At 31.0% G+C, this 24,088-nt stretch overlaps 1 long non-coding RNA gene across 11 annotated transcripts; it reads right to left on the reverse strand.

Moving 5' to 3' along the window:
- Positions 1–1,131: 1,131 nt before the first annotated feature.
- LOC112792527 (uncharacterized) lies at positions 1,132–24,018 on the reverse strand. Of its 11 annotated transcripts, XR_003197472.2 has the most exons (9): positions 23,707–24,017; positions 23,035–23,182; positions 20,534–20,660; positions 10,925–10,987; positions 9,704–9,994; positions 9,206–9,318; positions 8,990–9,102; positions 8,769–8,901; positions 1,132–1,387 (listed from the first exon to the last, which is right to left on the reverse strand). It is a non-coding gene; the product is annotated as an uncharacterized lncRNA (long non-coding RNA). The 11 variants fall into 11 exon arrangements; XR_011870102.1 differs by lacking the exons at positions 9,704–9,994; positions 10,925–10,987 and adding an exon at positions 16,075–16,826 and having other exon boundaries at positions 8,769–8,857; positions 23,707–24,018; XR_011870100.1 differs by lacking the exons at positions 9,704–9,994; positions 10,925–10,987 and adding an exon at positions 16,075–16,826 and having other exon boundaries at positions 23,707–24,018.
- Positions 24,019–24,088: the final 70 nt, after the last annotated feature.

Consider the following 24,088-nt stretch of genomic DNA (forward strand, 5'->3'; position numbering starts at 1 on the left):
ACAATCCATGCAAATGATGTTCGTGGCATGCAAATAGGCATCCACGTAATCCATTCTCGCCGAACACCACATGCAATAGTAATGGATATCAAACAAGCTATAAATTATATGTCATTTACAAGGATGAATGGATGCCTCATCATTTTCCTTTTGGACAAAAATGAGTGTATCATCCATCATATATATGACGGTGCTACGTTCTAGGAATCAGAAAAAAAAATTAATGGGATAAATCGGTTCAAAAACTGTATTTATGATCTTATTTTTTTCCCCTAATATTTAGGGTATAGTAGACATTATCTTTAGACTGATTGAATGTATTTAAGTGTAATAAATTTATTATATATTATTAATTTTATAATTAAAATACGGTAAAAATTTAGGTGCAGTCGATTTCACGTAAAGTTGATAATTGAGAACTGTTAGATAAAAATTTAATTAAATCAGTCAAATCATCTAACGATTCTCAGTTATCAACTTTACGTAAAGTCGACTGCACCTGAGTTTCCACTTTAAAGTATGTTATACATTATTTTTTTATTATTATTAAAATTAATTTTTTTAATTAAATAGTTTTTTTATCTCTTTCTTTTTATTTTTCTCATTTATTTATCTATTTTATTTCTTTTATATATCATTATTACTAACTAATTATAAATTTAAATATTAAAATATATAATATACTATTCTCTAATTAAAATTAAAATTAAAAGTAAAAAAAATTAAAATTAAAATATCACTATATTATATTACTTTTAACAACTAAAATATATCATAAAATAACTAATAACACTCTCATTAAAATTAAGAAGAGATTTTTTTTAATTAATAAACTCTCTTTCTACATCTTTTTATTTATCTCTCTCATTCTCAATTTTTCTCTATGAGTTCCACTCAAAGCTTTACTCTTAAGCCGTAAAACAGAGATAGTGTGGTATTACGACCTCTAATCACAAAATATATACAAAATAATATTGGAAAGAGTATAGTATACGAGGAGCCTTAAAAAAACGGATAAAACAAAATCGCAAAATAAAAAGCGCAACACTCAGAAACGAGATTACTTGCGTACGAAGAAAACTAAGGTTCATAAGAACAGGTAAACAGAAAGTGAGAATAGAGAGTCAAGAATACAAAATAACTAACTCCTTACTCAGCTTACGAAGCCAAGATTGGCCGGAGAATATATATATATATATATATACCACAAACCCAAAATACATAGATGAAATCTTAACTCTCCTTAAACCTCTAAGAGGAACAAAATAAACAAGTTTTTCGGAGAGAAAACTAAATACATATATACATAACTGTACATCAAAAGAAACCCAGAAATCACTCCACTTCAGAAGTCCAGATGCCTAGCGAGGTGCCTTTCGACGTGCATCTGAAAAACAACAACATAATATGGGGTGAGAACCGAAGGTTCTCAACATAATAAAAGTGTCACACACATAATATATAAGGTCATGGAAATACCAGAGGCAATCCTAAAATGCCGACATTCAGATTAAAAAGTTTAAATTACTCAACAGAAACCATAAAGGAGGGTAGATATCTAAGGAATTCTAAAGTTAATAACTTAAACTTAATCTTATCACTCAACTTGTCCATCTTTTCTCCGTTCTCCAACTCCAGAGAGTTTGAAAAGACAAACAAATAGATAATTGCAAGCACAGATAAGAGACAAGTAGTGCAAGTAGCAGTTATCACAATTAACACAATATATTTAGTTAGGCATTTTCAAATAAGCATAGCAAACAAACAAGCAAAATGCATATGATGTATGCATGTCCTATGGCTGATGAGGCTCATCTATCGGTTATCAAGCCAATCCAACAAGTTCAATTTGCTAAACCCTTGGACTGTCCTCCGACACACGTCCCCAAGAGTCTATGCATAACTTTTCTCAAATAGTTATAATTACTCAATGGGGTCAACATTCTCGAAAATTTATAAGTTCTCGGTCACACTTACATCACAGGATCAACAGAATATCGAGTCTCAAACCTGGTATACGTGGTGGCAAACCACGGTATTTTATCCAAAAAAATGCGTATCTCAAATCATTTGAGTGTATAAGTCAAATAGTGTTCATAATCTTTGTAATCCTTGCTCAATCATATCATATAAGTCATGATTCCATATACACTTCAAATATACTCATTTTCATATTTAATTAATCACCTTTTTCATTTTACTGCATTTTCAAGTTACCTTAATTTTCTAATCCCGTCTTACTACTAAAACTATTACCAAGATTTATGACTGTAGAACAAAAATAGAGGTTTAAAAGTTTGAAATTTAGTTTAGAACTCAAAAACCATATTTTTGCCAAAACAGGGGCCACGCGTACGCGTGACTAAGAATTTACGTACGCGTACTAATTTGACAAACCAAAATATAAAATAAAATATTTTTCTCTAAAATTAACAAACTCCCTCCCTTCTTTTTTTATTATCTTTCTCTCTCTTTTTTCTCTCATTTTCTATCTCTCTTTATCTTTTATTCTATAAAAAAAATTAGTAAAATAATAAAATTTAAATAAATTTATAAAATTATAAAAATATATTGAATTTATAATTAAATATAATAAAAAATAATTCTATAATATTATTGACATAAATTTTTTTTATTATTATATGTATATCTTTTATTTTTTATTTAATTTTAAATTTTTACTGTTTATATTTTCATTTCCTTTCTTCAAATATTCATTATATATAATTTGAAGCAAATATTAATATTGTGATTAATAATTAGAATCAAGATTTATTTTTTTTAAAAAATTAATTTTTATAACTATCAATATAATTTTTTTTATATTAATATCTACCTATATTTTTTGTATACATAGAAAAAATATATTATTTTTAAATAATAAACATAAAAATTAATTATTTTTATTTGTATGACAGACTTAATACCTAATTAAATATAAAAGTATATATATTAAATTTTTTTTAAGTTTTAGATAATAAATATTAAAATTAATTATTAATAAAAATTAAACTCTTTCACATGAAAATAATAACTAAAAAATTTATTATTTGACTTTTTTTATTTATGAAAATCTTAGTCGTCTTAGCTGATATAAATTTTTTATCTTCTATGATCATTTTGTAAAAATAATTTAATTCTATAAATTTTTTGTACATAATCTATAATATCAAAATAAAATTGACAAAATTTTAAAAAATTTAAATTCTAATAATATTATTACGAACAATTAATATTAGTACCGACTAAACTTTGCAATCTTTTTCAATACGATTGTTTATTAAAACTATTGTTAGATTACCAATAATTTATTAGCCAATATATACTCACTACACATGAAATACTTTTAAGCATTAATACTATAAGAAAAATAAGCTTTAATAGCAATTTTGAGCAATAATATTATTATGATCACTGCTTTTCACGTAATAACAAATATTTGTATTGGGTCGTTAAAAATCTAAATTTGTGCTAATAGATTTGTGAGTATTGTAGACTCAAAATTAAATAGATGGTTAATTAGTTTTAGTCCATTACATATAATAGTTAGCAATATATCAATTTTATGAAGTTAAAAAAAAAAGAATTTAACATATCATAATTAACGGAAGAAGAAAAAGCAAATGAAACAGTTGACAACGTTAGAAAAGAAATAAGAAACAGGAAGGAACACAAAGATATCAGAAGATTAAAATGCAAAAAGTCATTAATAAAGTTGAATAGAGCAAAACAACAATATAGAGTAATGAATAGCAGTTATAATGTTACAAAATAAAAAGAAAATGTATGCTAAAAAGACAGTAGCTCCAAGAATAGTAGAAAATCAAAAATAAAATACAAGAATAGCAGAAGTAATGGAACACTCTAAGAATAGCAGATGTAGTGAAGCAAAATATAAAAGGAATGCATGCCAAAGAAGACAAGGATAATAGACAAAATCAACTTGAAAAATAAAGAGGTAGTGATGAAATTTACATAGCAAGCTTTGTACTATAAAACTGAACTCTCAACAGCATTTAATTTGAAGATAAGGAAAATATAGTAACACTAGAACATCATCTCAAACACTTAAGCTGAATTATTTTTTTTTTAATTTTTTATTTTATTTGAAATTTCAGTGTTATGGTTATCTAATGTTTATCTTTCTGTAATTGAGAAAAAGATATACTATGATGAGGTGAAAAAAATAAAAAAGCTATAAGAAAAAAGAGTCAAGAGAGATACATTGAAAAAGTCAAAAGAATTTTTTTTTGTATTTGGTTTGAAATAAATTAGGATTAGTTATCTTTACTAAATTGGGATAGCACTTGGTGGTCATTAAATCAGCTTAGATTCTCCTAACTAAGTTGGAATAGTACTTAATGGCTGTTGAACCAGTTCGAGTTTTCTTTTGTCAAGATGGGACAACACTTGGTGGTGGCTAGGCTTGGATAGAAATTTAGTGGTAAGGGTGACAAAGTGGACCAGCATGCCCCGCTTAAGCTCATGCCATAAAACGGGGCGGGTTGACCTGCCTCACCAACTAAGGTGAGTTTAAAATGTTAGTCCAATCCATTTTATGGCGATTGGTAGGTCGAGGACTAGCTCGCTTGACTCTCTTTTCTTTTTTAAATAAAATTTATTAAACTTAAAAAATAATAATTAAAAAATTAAATACAAATAAAAAATTAAATTACAATATAATTTTTTCATTATCTTTTTTTTATTTTTAATTTCAATAAAATTGTTTAAAATAATATTTGTTAATAAAATTATCTTTATTTTTTAAAAAAATCACATAATTTGAGTATATATACAAAATTATAAAATAAAATAAATAAAGTTAATAACTAAAAGAAACATAAAAACAAAAAATAAAAAAATGTTTAAAAATTATATAATTATTAATTTTGTAACACTAATAACTCTTTTATTTAATGAAAAAAAAAACATAAAATCTATGGTCCGGTAGGCTAGTTCATTCCGCCCCGTCAAAATTCGCAAATTTGTCAGTATGAGTTTGGCGAAATTTTTTTATTTGATAGATTCCAAATCCTAACCCGACCCATCTTTTTTAGCGGGTTTGACAGGTTGTCTCAACGGCTTCGACCTGTTTTGTCACCCTTACTTAGTGGTTGATATTAGATGAATTAAGTTGTAATTCATTAGTATTGGTGTATGTAGTTAATTTGATTATAGTAGAAATTTCATATAAAAATTTACTGTGAAGAATGAATGTGAGTTTCATGGCACAAAAAAATCAAACCAGAATACATGCTTACCTGATTCTTTTCTTCCCTTTTCTGTTCAGTTATGATTTTAGAGACAAAACAAAAAAATCTCCTGCATAATCTGCTTTCGCAAAAATCTGAAATAAGAACTTTTTAAATTGAACTTGATTCAACCCCTTCTCAAGTTCTAGCATTACCATCAATTGGTATCAAGAGCCAGATCTCAAGGAGCCAAATTTCACAGCTTGGAGCAAAGATCTACGACCAACAACATAGATATTAACATCATGGCATTCACACTCATACACCACCAAATTGCAGTCACACATCTCACCAAATGGGTGTCTCATCATTTTACTTTTGGATAAAAATAGGTGCATCATGCATGATATATATAACTATGCTACGTCCTAGAGATTAGAAGAAAAAATATGGGATTGATTGATTTAAAAACTATGTTTATGATCCTATATTTTTTTTATAATATTTAGGACGTTCTAGAAATTATCTTTAGATCGATGAAATATATTTAAGTGTAATAAATTTATTATATATTATTAATTTTACAATTAAAAAATGTCATATGTTATTCTTTCATTATAATTTAATTTTTTTTAAATTAAAGAATTTTTTCTTGTCTCTTTTTCTTTATTTCTCTCATTTTTTCATCTATTCTATCTCTTTTATGTATCACTATCAATGACTAATAAATTTGAATACTAAAATACACAATATGATATTTTTAATTGCAATTAAAATTAAAATTAAAAATTTTAAAATTAAAATATAATTATATCATATTATTAATTTAACAACTAAAACGTGTTACATAATAACACTCTCTCATTAAAATTGAGAAGAGTTATTTTTCTCCAAAATTAATAAACTCTCTTTCTACATCCTCTTATTTATCTCTCTTTTTTTTCTATTGTTGGGCCACCGTGGAGAGCTCTCGACCACTGGAGAGACTTCGAGAAGGAATCAAGTGAGAGAACATAAGATGAGAAGACACCAAATCCAACTCAAAAACCTTAAGGTAGTAAGTTAATGAGTTTCTCATCTTATAAACTCCTCACTCTTTCTTACTTTCTTCATGCTCCTCCACCACATGAGTATTCGTCCATCACACTGTCACAAAATATCGCAGGACATGCAGTCCGGACCACCTTTACCGGGAAGGCTTTCGATGCTTCACCTTAAATACCCCTTAAAACCACCAGACCGATTAACGATTGGTTCTGATACCACTTGTTGGGCCATCATAAAAATTATCTCCTGCATAATCTACTTTCATGAAAATCTGAAAAAAGAATTTATTTTTTAAATTGAACTTGATTCAATCCCCTTCTTAGGTTCTAGTATTACCATCAATTGGTATCAAGAGCCAAGCCTCAAAAAGTCAAATTTCATAGTTTGAAGAAAAGATCAACGGCCAACAATATAGATACTAACATCATGGCGTTCACACTCGATCGATTTAAAAACTGTGTTTGTGATCCTATAATTTTTTTTAATATTTAGGGCATCGTAGACATTATCTTTAGATCGATGAAATATATTTAAGTGTAATAAATTTATTATATATTATTAATTTTACAATTAAAATATGTCATATGTTATTCTTTCATTACAATTAATTTTTTTTTAAATTAAAGAGTTTTTTTCTCATCTCTTTTTCTTTATTTCTCTCATTTTTTCATCTATTCTATTTCTTTTATATATCACTATCAATGACTAATTATAAATTTGAATACTAAAATACACAATATGATATTTTCTAATTGCAATTAAAATTAAAATTAAAATATAATTATATCATATTACTAATTTAACAACTAAAATGTGTTACATAATAACACTCTCATTAAAATTGAGAAGAGATATTTTTTTCCAAAATCAATAAATTCTCTTTCTACATCCTCTTATTTATCTCTCTTCCCTTCTCTATTGTTGGGTCACCGTAGAGAGTTTTCGACGAAATGAAGAGACTTCGGGGAGAAATCAAGTGAGAGAACATAAGATGAGAAGACACCAGATCCAACTCAAAAACCTTAAGGTAGTAAGTTAATAGATCTCACATCTTATAAACTCCTCACTCTTCCTTGCTTTCTTCAAGCTCCTCCACCACATATGAGTATTCGCCCATCACATTGCCACAAAAAACCGCGGGACATGCCGTCCGGGCAACCTTTGCCGGAAAGAATTTCGATGCTTCACCTTGAATACCCCTTAAAACCACCAGACCAATTAATCATTGGCTCTGATACCACTTGTTGGGCCATCATGAAAAAAAAACTCCTGCATAATCTGCTTTCAAGAAAATCTGGAAAAAAATTTTTTTTTCTAAATTGAACTTGATTCAATCTCCTTCTCAAGTTCTAGCATTACCATCAATTGGTATCAAGAGCCAAGTCTCAAAAAGTCAAGTTTCACAGCTTGAAGCAAAGATCTACGACCAACAATATAGATACTAACATCATGGCGTTCACACTCACACACCTCACCAAATTGCACTCACACACCTTACTAAATGGGTGCCTCATCATTTTTCTTTTGGATAAAAATGGGTGCATCATGCATGATATATATAACTGTGCTACGCCCTAGAGATCAGAAGAAAAAATATGGGATCGATCGATTTAAAACTGTGTTTATGATCCTATATTTATTTTCTAATATTTAGGGCATCATAGACATTATCTTTAGATCGATGAAATATATTTAAGTGTAATAAATTTATTACATATTATTACTTTTATAATTAAAATATGTCATATGTTATTCTTTCATTACCATTAAAATTATTTTTTTTAAATTAAAAAATTTTCTTCTCATCTCTTTTTCTCATTTTTTCATCTATTCTATTTCTTTTATGTATTACTATCAATGACTAATTATAAATTTAAATACTAAAATACACAATATGATATTTTCTAATTAAAATTAAAATTAAAATTAAAAATTTTTAAATTAAAATATAATTATATTATATTACTAATTTAACAACTAAAATGTGTTACATAATAACACTCTCTCATTAAAATTAAGAATAGATATTTTGCTCTGGGTTAGATGCACTGGGTTAGATGGAACGTTCTATGCACGCCAAAAATCCAGGGAGGATTGAACTTTAAAGACCTCAGAGCTTTTAATCTGGCAATATTAGGTAAGCAAGGTTGGAAACTACAAACAAAGCCTAACTCACTAATTTACAAAGTCTATAAGAGCAAGTATTTCAAGTTTTCTGACTTTCTCAAGGCAGAAACTGGAGTCAACACCTTTTGGGCTGACAAAGTTTGTTAGAAGGATAGAAGGTTCTTGTAAAAGGAGTGCGATGGAAGGTGAAAAATGGTTATTCTGTGAGAATCTGGGAGGATACTTGGATCAAAGATCATCCGTTCCTATCTATCCAAATGGTGACTCCGAATTAACATGGGTTAATCAACTCATAACAAATACCAAACAATGGAATCAATAACTCATAATAGAACAGTTTAATGCAAAGATTGCTCAAGTCATTCTACAAACAGATATAGAAGAAGGAAGTGATAGACTCACCTTGAACCATGAAAGAAGTGAAAATTACTCAGTGGCTTCAGGATATGACTTAGCTCACCAGTTCTATCACCCTCATCTTGATTTGATGCCTACACAATGCCAGCAGAAGAGACTTTGGAGATTAGTTTGGGACCTGAAAGTACAACCCAAAATCAGAATTTTCTTGTGAAAAATAATGCATAAAGAATTACTCGTGGGTCAAAGAATCCATGAATGAATACCTGCTGTTTTCCCAATTTGCCGAAGATGTAACCAAGTTGATGAATCTATCCAACACTGCTTGTTTAGTTCATGCAGTCCCAAGGTGTATGGCTGAACTCTGGATTTGAAGCCCCTGAGTTTCGAACCGAGCAAGAAACATGAGAATGGTGGTTCGAATTAACCAAAAAATTAAAGAACAAAAAAATGGTAAAATGCAAATAAGAGCAACTACGTACCTGAGTTGGGAAATTTGAAAAGTCCGAAATAAGTTCATCTTCAAGGGTGATCATTTTGATGGCCAACGTGTTGTTGAATTTACAAGGAAAAATGCTTCAGAATTTTGAAATTGCTGGACAATTTGAAGAACGGAGTGATGACATTGATACTAAAAAGAAGACATCCAAACGTTGCTCTTTTTTTTCTATGAATTGTTTTATGTCTTTTTGTTTGTGAAAATCTCGTTTTGTCATTATTTGAGGTCTAGCGTGGACCCAAAAATTATTTTCATTAAATAAAAATCTATCTTTGATAAAAAAGAAAAAAAACAAACAAACAATAAAACAAATGCATGCTAAGGGTCTATGTAAGCATGTGTCGTCCTCGTCAATGAGCATTAACTCACATAACATGTCTCCTCCTCTCCACCTCAAAGGTTTAAGGTTCAAACCCTAGAAAATACAATTGAGGAAAAAATGTGATAAAATGTGTGAAGAATGTGTGGATGTATTGTGTACCTAAGATTAGAAGTTGTCTAATCCATTGGGGTACCTAGAATTGAAAGTTGTCCAATCCACTTATCCAAAAAAAAAGCATGTGTCGTCCTCTTGTCCATCTTTCTCCTTTTGTTGCCTCGACGACATCGATGTTCATGATGAATCATGCTGATGGGGCAGCCACCTGTACAATCATTGATGGTACACAACGATATTCTCCGTCGTCTTCGAATCCCTTCTTTGTCCCTCAAGATTTCGGCACGAGCCATGCAATAGCCTGTATTTCCTCCTCGTCCATCGATTCATGCTCATCTAAGCGACCAATGCAAGTAAGAAGCATATCCGCTACTCAATTTCGGGCAATGCAAGCTTTGCGTATGGTTGTGGATTCAATCATTAAATATAAACAAGTGACCAAAAAATTATTTCACTAAACATTAACATAGCAAAAAATATAAAAAAAATAACAGAAAAATACATAAATAATACGAAAAAATATAAATAACAATTAAACAAACAAATTAAAAGTAAAAAAAACCCTAGTTTTTTCTTGAAACGAAAGAATTAATGTAGTATGTCCTATTATAAAAAAATTTTATAACAAAAAATAAAACCGTTACAATACAAAATTATATTTTGTAACAAATTTGACAAGTAAAATTTTTTTGTAACAATTTAGATTTTTGTATCACAATATTTTGTTATAAAATACTACTTACTTTGTAACATTTTTTATTCATTTAGTTACAAAAATAAAAAATTTATTTTGCAATATTTATTTAAATAACTAATATATCAATTAATTTTTTAAACATGCTAACTTAACATTTATATAATATATAATCATATAGATAATTAAAATATCTTACATATAATTAAGATTCTTTTACAATAATAAAATAAGTTCTACAAATTCAACTAAACACAATTTTTTTCTAATATAAAATTTGTTATCATGTAGGATTTATAATCCTTGACTCTTCTAACATATTTCAGTCAATATAAAGTCTAGTATATTGTCATCAATTTTATATCCCTGCAAATATAAATGACGAAAACCAAAATTAAAAACAACATATAACACTATCTTCATCAAAGTAAAAATTAAGATATATAGAACCCTATAAGTTAAAATTAACTAATTCTTTGAGAATCTATTCTCAAAGTTTAAAACCAACCAATCAAGGATGCAAATTATCAACAATTGACAATTCAATATATAAACTAGGGCTAATTAATCACCGTTCAATCACCAAATTACTCTCCTTCAATGCTGCTCCCCAAATACTCCACGACATTTTGCATCTGGAAAAAAAAAGACGGTGTACAGTTTTTATGACCTCTCCACACAACACAATTTGAGAACTCATCCAAAATAATGCCAAGTCTAGCCAACTTCTCCCACGTACTAAGTTTTTCATGCAAAACAAAATATATATACTAGACCTTATTCAAGGTTAAATTATTTCTAATAGGACTTAATTTAATTAGGTGCTTTGTTCATCAAACATATTTGAGAAACATTTTCAACTTCCAGCACCATCCAATATAAATAGTCATCATAAATATATAATACCAATAACTTGTTGATAAACCCCATTTGTAGGGTTTATCTTGTATTGATTTTAGGGGATTTTATAACCTTTTACCCACATTTATTCAATGAAATAGCATGGTTTTGTATATTCTCCTTTAATTGTGCTTAAGAGTGAAAACATGCTTTTTAGGTCTTAAAATAGCTAAATCTAATTCACCTTGATTCCATTAGATGCCTTGATATGTTTTTTAAGTGATTTAAGGTTTAGGAGGCAAAGATTGGATCAAGGGAATGAAGAAAGAAAGCATGAAAAGTTGGAGAACTCATGAAGAAATGAAAGAACCGGAAAGCTGTCAAGCCGACCTCTTCGCACTTAAACGACCATAACTTGAGCTACAGAGGTCCAAATGATGCGGTTCTAGTTGGGTTGGAAAGCTAACATCTGGGGCTTGGAAACGATATAAGATTTGCCATAGTTGCTATATGTATAAGAACGCGTACGCGCACTGTACGCGTACGCGCCGTTGGTGCACGTGGTTCACCTCATGCAAACTCGTGGCTAGCGAATTTACAAGCCTTGTGGGCCCAATCCAACTCATTTCTGATCCTATTTAAGCCAAGAAATGAAGAGGGAAACACATGTTAGTTACCATTAGTTTAGTTTAGTAGTTAGAATTAGTTTCTAGAGAGAGAAGCTCTCACTTCTCTCTAGAATTAGGATTAGGATTAGGATTAGTTCTTAGATCTAGATTTTAATCTTTGCTTTCTTCTACTTCTATCTCTCAATTCTTTGTTGTTACATTCACCATTCTTCCATTCTTTTGTTACAATTTCCTTTATGTTGTTCTTATGCTTTGTTGTAGATCTACTATTGTTCCTTCCATTTTCCTTCAATTAAATAAGAGGTAATTCATAATAATTGTTCTTCTTTGCTTTTCTATTGTTGATCTCTTGCCTTTGTAGTTAGATCTCTCTTTAATTCTTGCAATTTATGTTGTTTACTTTTATTGCCTTTTATGTGTTTGTTGAAATGCCTCTTCTAGATGTAGTATAGATTTTGCTCCTCTTGGCCTAGGTAGAGTAATTAGTGACACTTGAGTTATCTAATTCCTTTGTTGATTGGTAATTGGAGAGATTGCTAATTGGTTTGGAGTGCACTAAAGCTAGTCTTTCCTTAGGAGTTGGCTAGAACTTGTGGCTCAAGTCAATTCATCCACTTGAGTTTCCTTTATTTAGTAAGGATTAACTAAGTGGTAGCAATGAACAATTCTCATCACAATTGAGAAGGATAACTAGGATAGGACTTCTAATTTTCATACCTTGCCAAGAGCCTTTTATAGTTGTTAGTTTATTTTTATTGCCATTTACTTTTCATGCTTCTTATCCAAAAACCCCAAAATAACTCACAACCAATAACAAGACACTTTATTGTAATTCCTAGGGAGAACGACCCGAGGTTTGAATACTTCGGTTTATAAATTTAGGGGTTTGTTTTAGTGACAAACAACTTTTTGTATGAAAAGATTATTGCTTGGTTTAGGAACTATACTTGCAACGAGAATTCATTTGTGAAATTCTAAACCATCAAAAATCCGATCATCACTCATCATAATCAAGTATATATCAACAGCATTTCTATAACCTAATTTAACCACAAGTAATTTCTAGTTTCATACTAGAACAACATTTCAAACACCATACTTGGAGGTGGGAAAAAAGTTGCCCAATCAAGGATGATGGCAACAGCAGCATCAGTTCCTCCAATCAGCACCAATAACAACACAGTAGCAGTAATAGTTCCAACAAGCAAAACAGAATGCAATAGAGATAGCAACTAATTTAAAGTTAAAATTTCACAATTTCTAACACAAAATCAAATATAATTGTCAGAGAGCATGAACCTCATTTTCAACTACAAATTCAAATATAATAATTTTTCAGTAGCAAAAGATTTAATTCAAAAGATGATTTATAGATTTACATCAAACAAAAAATTTAGCTAAATGATTATTTCAACAAAACAACAATAGATTCCATCTTCAGTTATCATAATCACTAACAAATATTTTCAGCAATTAAAAAAATTAACTAAGTGATTATTCAGCAAAACAGCAACAAATTCAAAGTTCAATCTGTAACAAATTCAAATCATCAATGATTTTCAGAAACAAACTAATTTAAGCTAGGTGATTATTTTAGCAAGACAGCAATAAATTCAAGGTTCACCGATGATAATCAGCATCAAATTCAAATCAACCCAATTATGTTATCCAACAACAAAAAAATTTTGCTCAGGTTCAGCAACAATTCTAAAACACCAAATACAACAACAACAAACACGAGTCCACCACCATAAAATTCTAATTTCACTATGAAATCCTAAGATACACCGAAATTGACACTGAAAGTCTAAAAGAATAGGGTCGAAGGGAGCTCACCTGGGAATCTAACCAACTGAACTAACGACCGAAACAAGACGACTACCACCACGCCAGCATCTGAGGGAGCAGATGCTGGTTCCGTCTATTTCTGCTGCCGACGAAGCGAGCGCAGGGAAGGCGGCTACTGAGTGCAAGACTGCGACGACGAGCTTGAGTCTCAGATGAGTGCGAGACCGAGAGAGAAGTAACGAGGTGAGGGAATACTGGAGACAAGAGGTGAGACCGTGAGAGTGACGACTGACGAAGTGACAAGGTGAGGCCGTGAGTGACTGACGAGAGAGAAGAGAGACGAGGGCTGAGGGGGTTCACTCATCATATTAGGGTTTCTTTGGAAAGGGGGGTTGGGGAACCTGAAACACGCCGTTTCACTCATCAAAATAATTTAGGAATATATAAATATTTATTTTTTAATTTATTAGATAATTTTAAAAAATTACTCAAAAATTCAAAATTAAAAATAATGTCATTAATTTTTTTTCATAAAATTAAATACTAAATCTTAATTATTCAAATTAAATTACTTAATTTTAATTTTTTTTTAATTATTGAATTTTTATATTTTAAACATAAAAAATTTAATATTATAAAAATTGTATAAAAAATTTAATTAATTTAAACTCAAATATTAAAATTTTAATTTAATTATTTTTAATAAAAAAATTCTAAAGTAAAGACGAGGGGGAAGAAAAATATCACTCCCAACTTTGACAATTTACCCACAAAATAAAAAAATGTCAATTTGATCCAATAAATTTATATAATTAAAACGCATTGTTGTTCACGCAGTATTTCATAACTTCACCCAAAAAAACAAACAAACAGAGCAACTCAAATGGTGCAAAATTAGATATTATTAAGAAAACCGTGTTTGTCGTAGCCATTACAGAATAACAAAATGATGGCTAAACATACAAAGCAAATAAAACATTCATACAAGGCCTCAACGGAAAACATGACATAAAGGTATGAAACATACAAGCCGTAGGTCAAATACCCCGATATCGTCTTCATTTTGCCCGGCGGACTCCTGATCGTTAGAGTCGTGTGCCGTTAGTGGAGCTTGACGATAACAATGGCAGAGCAATAACCCTAGTTTGATCTCCACAACCTCGAGCCTACATTCCACTTCACGCCATAGTGCCACCTCTTGCTGTTCCTGTTGACAAATATTGGCCATTTCTGCTGTCAATTCGTTTGCTTTGTCATCCAGTTGGCGAACGGTCATTTCATTATGTTCCAGCTCCATGCGCAACTTCTTTTGCAACCGGCGAACTTACTCCAGTTCATGCTCCTTTGCCTTCAACTTGACCTTGGCGGTAATATTCTCCAGCCTCGTCTGCCTGAGTTTTTCTTCTGTTGTTTCAAGTCTATCCCTCAAAAATATCTCCTTCCAACGGATGGTGTCGATCAGATTGCCAGTCGGAAGTTCTGCGAGGTCGTCGGGACTAACAGCATGGTCGGTGAGGGATTCCTATGACATTTTCTCATATTAAGACGACGAGGTCTGTCCGACGACGAAGACCCTTAAAGCAACAATTTTTCTTCAGACAGAGAGGTTAGATAAGAAGGTACGGCATATAAGAAATGACGAATGGTTATGACGGATAAGGTATGTCAATAGCGTGTATATATTTTATCTCAGGTGTCTTTTTTATATTTCCTATGCATTGACTATTTGACTGTGCATTGCCCATGTAAAGTATAAAGTTGTTTCGTATTTCTTTATTTTGATTAGTTTGTTTTAAATTTTTAATCAACATTTAAGTGTTAAAAAAATAAATTGATACCTTTTAATATGTTTAAATAATGTACCTCTTTTATTTTTGGAATAATTAAGAGAATAATGCCCCTGGTTTTATCAATAAATGAAGAAAAGATCTAGGGAAACGTGTGCGGTATTGAGTACCATGGATTGTACAGACGTAGCAATAAATGCATATCTTCGCTAGAGCGTAGGCCAAATCATCTTTCTCCCGAGGTGGGATTTGATCTGAACTTATCTACCACTGAAGTGACGTTTGAATAAACAGGAAGGGTTGTGTACTATTTAATAACATGATAGACTGACGTTGAATTTATACAAAAATGGTTACTTGTAGAGGCAATGCAATGGGGAGTCACTGAAAAGGAGGTCATTAACGGGAACAATTTTTTTTTATAAATAAAATTTTTCATACGAAATGACAAAACATATAAATAGCAGTGCACAAAATTATCTATTAATTGGCATAAAATGATAGCAAGACGATATATATATATATATATATATATATATATATATATATATATATATATATATATATATATATATATATATATATATATATATATAATAACATAATTACATAATAACAAATAGCAAAATCCTTACATAATACATATATTAGATAACTAAAAATATAAGGTGAACTCACTCCTATCCTATGAGTCAAAGAGGTGGACAAACAGGATCAACTCATAGTCTGCCCGACAATGCACACACGGAATATGAGCAGCACCTCCATCACCATCGTTTACGTGCCACCCTCTTCCATAGCGTTGATGATGGTAAATAGCACCCATGTTTCCACGGCTTGGACATGCATGCGAAACACAAACTAGATTCTCTCCGTTTAGCACTGGCACGTGACGCAGATGTGTCCACGACCCTTGGATAACATCTAGAAACACTAATTTGCAGATTGTTAGGGAACCGGCCGCCTCAAGCCCACGAAATGTTTCCAAGCCCTTGATCTTTGCCTCGACGTCATCACCTAGCATCAGCATCATTGACACCGTGTACTGGGCAGCCGAATGGCCATGGGCTGCGACAGCGTGCATCGTTTCCATCCCCGTAAAACGACACCCGCCGAGAAAAAGGTCAGACACAGCATCCCGAAACAGAATTTCCAAGTGCCCGCTCTGCCTGCATCGTGCTAAGAAGTTTCTTCCCTGCTGGTGCATGGGACTCACACTCCACCACCATTGGTCCAAAATTGGAATCGAGGCGCATTGGTATACAAAATCCTCATCCCCTGCATTGCGTGCAGCGGTGCACGACATCCTGAGACTGCACAAGTCCCTGACGGATTGTGCTGCGGTCTTCGCGGCAATTAAAGTCCAAACATCGTGGGGAAGGTTGGCGGTGCTTGTCGGACGCTCCATCTCCTCTCCTTATAATGAATCCCTGATACAATAGATGAATGAACAATTATGTATAAGGAGTGCACAACATAAGGACCAAGTAGTACTCGCAATGTTTGTTGTTTAAAGTGTTTTTATAGGCACCCGGTGCCGTTTGCGATGGTTGAACTTATGTTGGAATTTATGAGTTGTTGATGTTATTGAATATGTGTTTCTTGTAATTGAGCTAGTATTGGAATTATGAGCATGTCTGATTGTAATTTATTAACGATGGGTTGATGATGATGATGATATGAGTTAAATAAACTTGCTGGTTATGGCTTATTTAATTAATGAAGGCAAATTATGATTTGGTTTTAATGAGTGAAGGTAATGGATTGATGAATTTTAATATGAAAGTTATGGATGGAAAGGGAGGATTCTTTGAATAAAGTGTGGGTTTGATGATTTGGTGTGTATATTAATGTGTTAGTGGGTAGGATTAATAACATGAAACTTGATATATGATGGAGGTGCAGGTTTTGATGGTAAGGAACATGAATTGGTGAAAATGGGGATTGGTTATAATTTGGTAAAAGTGAATTTTTGTGAACTTTGGAAGTCCATAACTTACTCCCCAAATTTTGAATGGAAATGGTTTATTTTAATGAAAGATGGTTTTACAAGCTTTTAAACGATATCAATTTTGTGAAAAACAGAATTTTGTAGAGCAAGTTATTGACGATGAAAAATTGGTGTATAAAACTGTGAAGCAGGAAGTTAAAAACTGGTTGCAGCAAGCTTTCAAGGCATTCTGCCAATTTTTTTAAAAATGCCCATACATGCGTGCGTGTGACCCACGCGTACGCGTGGCATGGTATTTTGACGACGCATGCACGAGAAGGATGCGTACACATGTGTGCATCTTCACGCGTACGCATGACTCACGCATACGCGTGCCTGGCTGTACGTTCTACGCGTGCGCGTGGCCCATGCGTACGCGTGGCTGCTGCCTGCTGTAAAAACTGGTTTTGACTATTTTGAACCAATTTGCCACTTCTAAACCTCCATTTTCTCCCTTTTAGACTTAAGGTATGGTACTAAAACCAGAAGCTAGTTGAAGCTAAGAAAATGAGATAACTTGGGAATGAAGAAAAAGGGGGTGAACAAGATGAATTGTGAGAGAAGTGGTGTGAAGCTGAATGAATGTAAGAATATGATGTGATAAATGATGAGATTTAAGATGACTGTGTGTGGTCGAGATGGTCGGAATGGCAAGGTCTGGGTATAATCCTGCTTGCGTAATTAATTTGAACATGTGTTCGGATGACAAGTTGAGGGTGGAAGTTTACTCTCTTGTCGTGATGTGGATGTGGAAAAGGTGGAAAGGTACTCTCCTTCGTATCGTATCCCCCACATTCTTCTCTGGTTGCAAGGTGGAAAGGCATACTCCTTTGATGTGGAAAGGCATTCTCCTTTGTATATCCTCCAGGAGAAGGTGGAAAGGCACACTCCTTCGATGTGGAAAGGCACTCTCCTTCGTTCATGATCCTCCTGGAGATGCGCAACCTAGAGACCAATGTCTGGGTTAGCTACCAGATGTGTTGGGTTCTGGCAAAGTAACCGACACGTGAGTTCACGGCCAGTAGGATAGACATTCATCATATGTGTATGTGTGCTTTGTTTGCTATGCCTTAATTGGGAATGCCTAGTTGATTATATTCTGCTAAATGTTGTAAATATTACTTGAACTACTTGTTTTTCTACCTGTGCTTGCCTTGTCTGTTTATTTTGTCTATGTGAATAATTGGAGATAGAGGTACGGAGGTAAGGTGGACAGGTTTAGAGTTAAGGTTAAAGTTTAAGCTAGGTTTAGAGTTCTCTAGAAGACCACCCTCTTTATGATTTCTGTTTAATAATTAAGTTGGATAATTAAATGACGGAGTTCTAGGATTGCCTATGGCTTTCCCAGGACCTTATTTATTATACACGTGGCACCTTTACCATGATGAGAATCTCCGGTTCTCACCCCATATTGTGTTGTTATTTTCAGATGCAGGTCGAGAGGCTCCTCGCTAAGCGTCTGGAATCTTGAAGCTGAGTAGTTCTGGGTCATTTTGGGTTTACTGTTTGTATGTATATACTTATGTACTTAGCTTGCTCTCCAAGAAACTTGTTATTTTGTTCCTCATAGAGGTTACAGGAGAGCTAGGGTCCTTTTTCTGTATTACGGTGTTTGGGATGTTTGTATATGTATGTATATATATTCTCCGGCCAACCTTGGCTTCGCAGGTTGAGTCAGGAGCTAGTTATGCTGTATTTTTGGCCCTCTTTTCTCTCTCTTGCTTATTTATATCTTGAACTTTTAGGTTTCTTAGCACGCAAGTAATTCTTTCCCGAGTGATGCGCTTTTTATTTTACGAATTTCATTTTACCCATTTTTCAAGACTCCTAGTTTATTATATTCATTCTATTATTATATATATGTATTTTATTTTTAGAGGTCGTAGCGCCTCACCACCTCTGTTTTACATCCTAGGTGTAAAGCTCTGTGTGGTAGGGTGTTACATTTTAGGTTTTCTAATTTTTTTTTGCTTTTTTTTGTGTTGTAGTATCCGATCAATATAAGTATCGGTTTAACCAAGACACCGTTTGCCTGTTATTTGTTGGAATTTGGTTGGTTTCGGATTTATAAAGGAGTAATCAGCTAAATAATATAAATCGTTGTCAAATATTTACGTCATTGATATATAAAAATTATAGCATTCATTATACGATAAAAAATATATTATTTAATTATATGGCAATCCTAAACTCAGTGTGATCCGTCAACCACAATATGGCAACCCTAAACCCTAGGTATGTCTACGTATCGTTCCACCTCGTAGGACGAGGGCCTGGAATGGGATATGCTTATAACGGTGTTATCCTGTAGTAAATATGTGTGCCGGCATATTTATGATTTCACTGCGCCCTTTCGAATCTAGTTCCCTCGGCCTAAACCGTCGCATCTTATCCTTATGGATATCCATTTTCGTTTTTTTCAAAAAAACACATTTATGCACGCGAAGATAATTAACCTTATTAATTGAGAGCATTTAGATTTGTATTTACTCGCTGTGCTAATCCATAGGTACCCTCCCATGGGCCAATGGATTTGTGCTATAAAAAGAAGGAGTCTTAAAAGATGAAACACACGTCCATGCATGAAAGATGAAACATAAAGACAAAGGCTGTAAACACACGAAGTCTTAATTTGCGAGTAAGACAAACTTCAATTGCCACGTATGCTCGCAATGTAACCAAATAAAAAACAAGAAAGGAAGCATCCTAATAATAACTTGGGGCCAGTAGCGTCATAGCTCATTGAACCATGCATCCTATGCAGTACCAACCGATTGACTTAGGTGTTCTTCTTTGATTTCATCCTCCATGACTCTCAACACACATTCTTTGAGTTTGTTGAAAGGTGTGCTGGTCAGAGTCACCGCAGTTGTTGCCCTGATCTCGTTCTTCTGAACTGACACTTGGGTTTAACGTGCCCGTATAATATAATAGCCGTAATCTAATTTTTTTATTTAAGCGTACTTAAAATCCCAGCCATGATCGGGTTGAAGTTGTCCCCCATGTTGAGCCACCCAATGACCCAGATCCCAAAGTTTATGTTAAATGTTGATCGGACGAATAGACAGTAACTGAGAGTATGTATTTTTGATAATCCGTGAAACGTTTAGATGACATGCATGCATGTTTTACAAAGTAACAACGTACCTCTGCCGACAATTTAGTATCCCGACGGGACTCCTTATCGAAAAATCTCCAAATTATTTGATGAATTCATTAAGTGCTTCTCGTATACTGCTTGTGTCATGTGGTATAAAACCTTTGCCTACACGAACTGCAAAATAATACAATAATTTTTTATCATTGATATTTAATAACATAAAATTTTTTATATAAATAAAAAAATATTTTAAGTGTAGGGACAAACATATTATTACAATCGGAACAATATATACGTGTATATACAATTATTTTTTCTAAAATTCAACAGAGGGCGAATGCTTCAACGATAGATAGTTATCTGATTAAACTGGTAATCAAATTGATTATACAATTAGGTCACTAAATTATTAGTTCAATAAATAAATTACTAAACTGGTCGATCACAATTAACAAAATATATAAAATTATAATAAAAATTTATATTTAAAAGATAAAAAATAAAAAATATATACAAATAATAACTTATAGATTCAGATTATCTACCATCATAATAAATAAATTTAAAACACAGAATGAACAAAACAATGAATACATATATAATATACTAAAAAACTAGAAACTTTTACTAAGAATATATTTAGTTTGATTTGGTAAAACTTTTTGAAGAGGTGTTTATGCTTTTTAAAAACTCAAATTCTTCATTTTATGTTTGGTAAATCAAAAAAATTATGTGCTTATACTTGCAGCTTTTAAAAGATTGGAGTACTTTTGAAAGCACTTAGGATAGAGCTTTTTAAAGTTGGCTTGTACTTCTTAAAATTTAAAAGTCTAATATAATCTCATATGTTAACTAATTTTCAAATTTAATACTCGTATTTATGTCTATTATAGTATTTTTAAATTTTAAAAGCTACTTTACCAAATACAATTGATGTTACTTATATTTATTAAAAGCTATTTTTGATTTGATTTACCAAACATAAATGTTATAACTTTTAAAAAGTCTCTTTTAAAAATTAATTATACTTAAATAAGAAAATAAATAAAAGTTTAAGTATTTTATAATATGATAAAATTAAATTAAATAAATATACAAATTTTAAATTAAATAAATGTAAATTAAATTATTTGAAACGTTTGTTAAATATATATAATTTTTAACGTAGCAATATACAATAATCCACTTGGCTTAGCAGTGGTGGTGAGTAGATGAGAGTTAAAAACTCAATGCCTCTAAAAGCAGTAGTAACTTTAGATATATGAGACTTAATTAATAAAGTATGAGTTAAAATTGTAACTAATTTGTGAAGAAAATTACCCATTTTATAAGTATATGAATGATAGCAGTATGATAGAAACCAACTTGTCAACACACTTCTGTGTTTGTTCATGAAGCTATGGCTTCTTCTGTCTGAGTATTTAATTTATTTATTTTTTAAATAAATATTGAGAGTTTAAATTTTATCTTATACGTATGATAATTTATCATTGACCAACATCAAATTTTTAATAAAATTTAAATTTGTTGTAAATTAATTATTGAAATGTCAAACTAAAAGATAATACAAAAAAATAAAAAATTAGTTTATTTTAGAATTGATATTGCTAATATATAAAAGATTTATAATATAAAATTTTCACAAATGTTGGTTAAGATTTACTAATATGAAAAGCTTTTTCTTAAAAGAATAGTTAAATTAATTTAAATTTTATTAATATATATTTGTTTTATTTAATTTTTTAAATAAAAATTTTCTAACAAATGTTGCATTGTACTAAATATACATCTTTTTAAATTAAATACTTAAACAAGGTTTTAATTTTATAGTATATTTATTAAAACTTTTTAAATGTCTATTTTAAATAATAGTGACGAGTGTGTTTAAAAAACATAACGTTAGTAAGATCCAGCCATAAATGATGTTTTTTAGCAATTTCATTAAAAAAAGCTCACTAGTAAAAAATTATAGAGATAATCAAAATGGTTTTTTTCAATAATTTTAAAAAGTTTCTCAATTTAAAATAAAAATTTAAAATATATAATTTTTCAGTCGATCACAAATTAATAATTAATACCGTTAACACAGAAATCTTACTCGAATGTTAACAAATAGAGATAACATTCAAAATAATTCATTTAACTTTTTAAATTAATTAAAATAGTATTTTTATCATCTCTGAAAATAAAGTTCATAAATTATAAATAAGCAACCATTTATATAACTAAATCCAACCTTTCATTAATAATTTTTCTAGGATAAAAAGACTGTATATTCAACCGAAGAGTTTTTGTTGTAAGAGAAGAACTATGCAAATTACAAAATAAAATTATCCACGAAATAAAATAAATATCTAAAAGAACAATAATTTAGTTCTTTCTTTCTTGATGATTTAAAGTTTGGAGTTGAAAAAATTTTTATATAGACCTCTCACCTGAAATAACATTTGAGAATGCAAGGAAAGAAGATCCTGATTGAATTGAAATATCAAACGTCTTGATTTGTTAATACTATTTTTTTGAATGCACATGTAGGAAAAAAACGTACCTTTCTGAAGCTTGTTCAAACTTTATCTTTCCGTCGAGCATAAACATTTTTAGTAGGTGCATTATCATCAGAATTAACAGGTAATGATCTTAATTCCTCTGATGATGCATACTCTCTATGGATCACATTAATATCTTCTCAACTTCTCCTGATAACAGTGATAAAAAACATTAAAGATAACAACAATAATAAAAAATTTAACATCCAGTACTCTAAGAATTACGACAACAATAATATTTTAACATCTAGTACTCCAATTAAAACCATACTAATAACAATAATAATTTAACTCTAATAATTAAATTTAAGTATAACTATAAAACTATTATTTCACTAAAAATTTATGTTAGATGGCAGTGGTAAAATCATTCTTGTCATGTGAATATATACTATTTCTGAGTGTCAAGGCAGAGGAGAAGAGAAATAGATTTAATTTAAAATTTAACATCTCCTAACCATTTTGATTATTGAATTAAAGGGATAATTATTCTTTTGGTTCTTAAGGTTTGGAACTAAATTAAAAAAACAGAGAAGCTAAAGATGGGAGAGAGGGAAAAAAACCTATTAACTGTTAACAATAAAAAACGCTTCTATAAATAATAAACAATAAAACAGAATAGATGAAATAACGATCGAAGATTAAGTAGACGAAGGAAAAAAATAGCACATTACCAACAACTACATTTTAACTCGAATTCACCGTGTCCTCTTTCTCTTCCGATTCTCCTCCCAGCAACTTCTCCAATGAGGAAAGGCAAAGACAAAGAGCTCGACTGTTAGGAAAACAACACTATTTTCTCTCTACTCTCTTCTCTGTCAATCTATCTTTCTACCTAACATTTCCTTCCTTTTTTTTCTTTCAACTTTTCCTTCCTCTCCCAACGAGTTCTCTTCTCTGTCTCTCCCTTTTTTATTTGATCTGCTTCTCTCTCTATGTATCTTCTCGCACTTTTAAAAGAGTATACTTTTTCCTCCAAGTATGCCTTTAATAGACAATAAAAATGTTCTGCAAGTTAAATAATTATAATTTTTCAAATAATAATTAAAATATTAC

The sequence above is a fragment of the Arachis hypogaea genome, chromosome 13 (genome assembly GCF_003086295.3).
Source record: "Arachis hypogaea cultivar Tifrunner chromosome 13, arahy.Tifrunner.gnm2.J5K5, whole genome shotgun sequence".
Taxonomy (NCBI): Eukaryota; Viridiplantae; Streptophyta; class Magnoliopsida; order Fabales; family Fabaceae; genus Arachis; species Arachis hypogaea.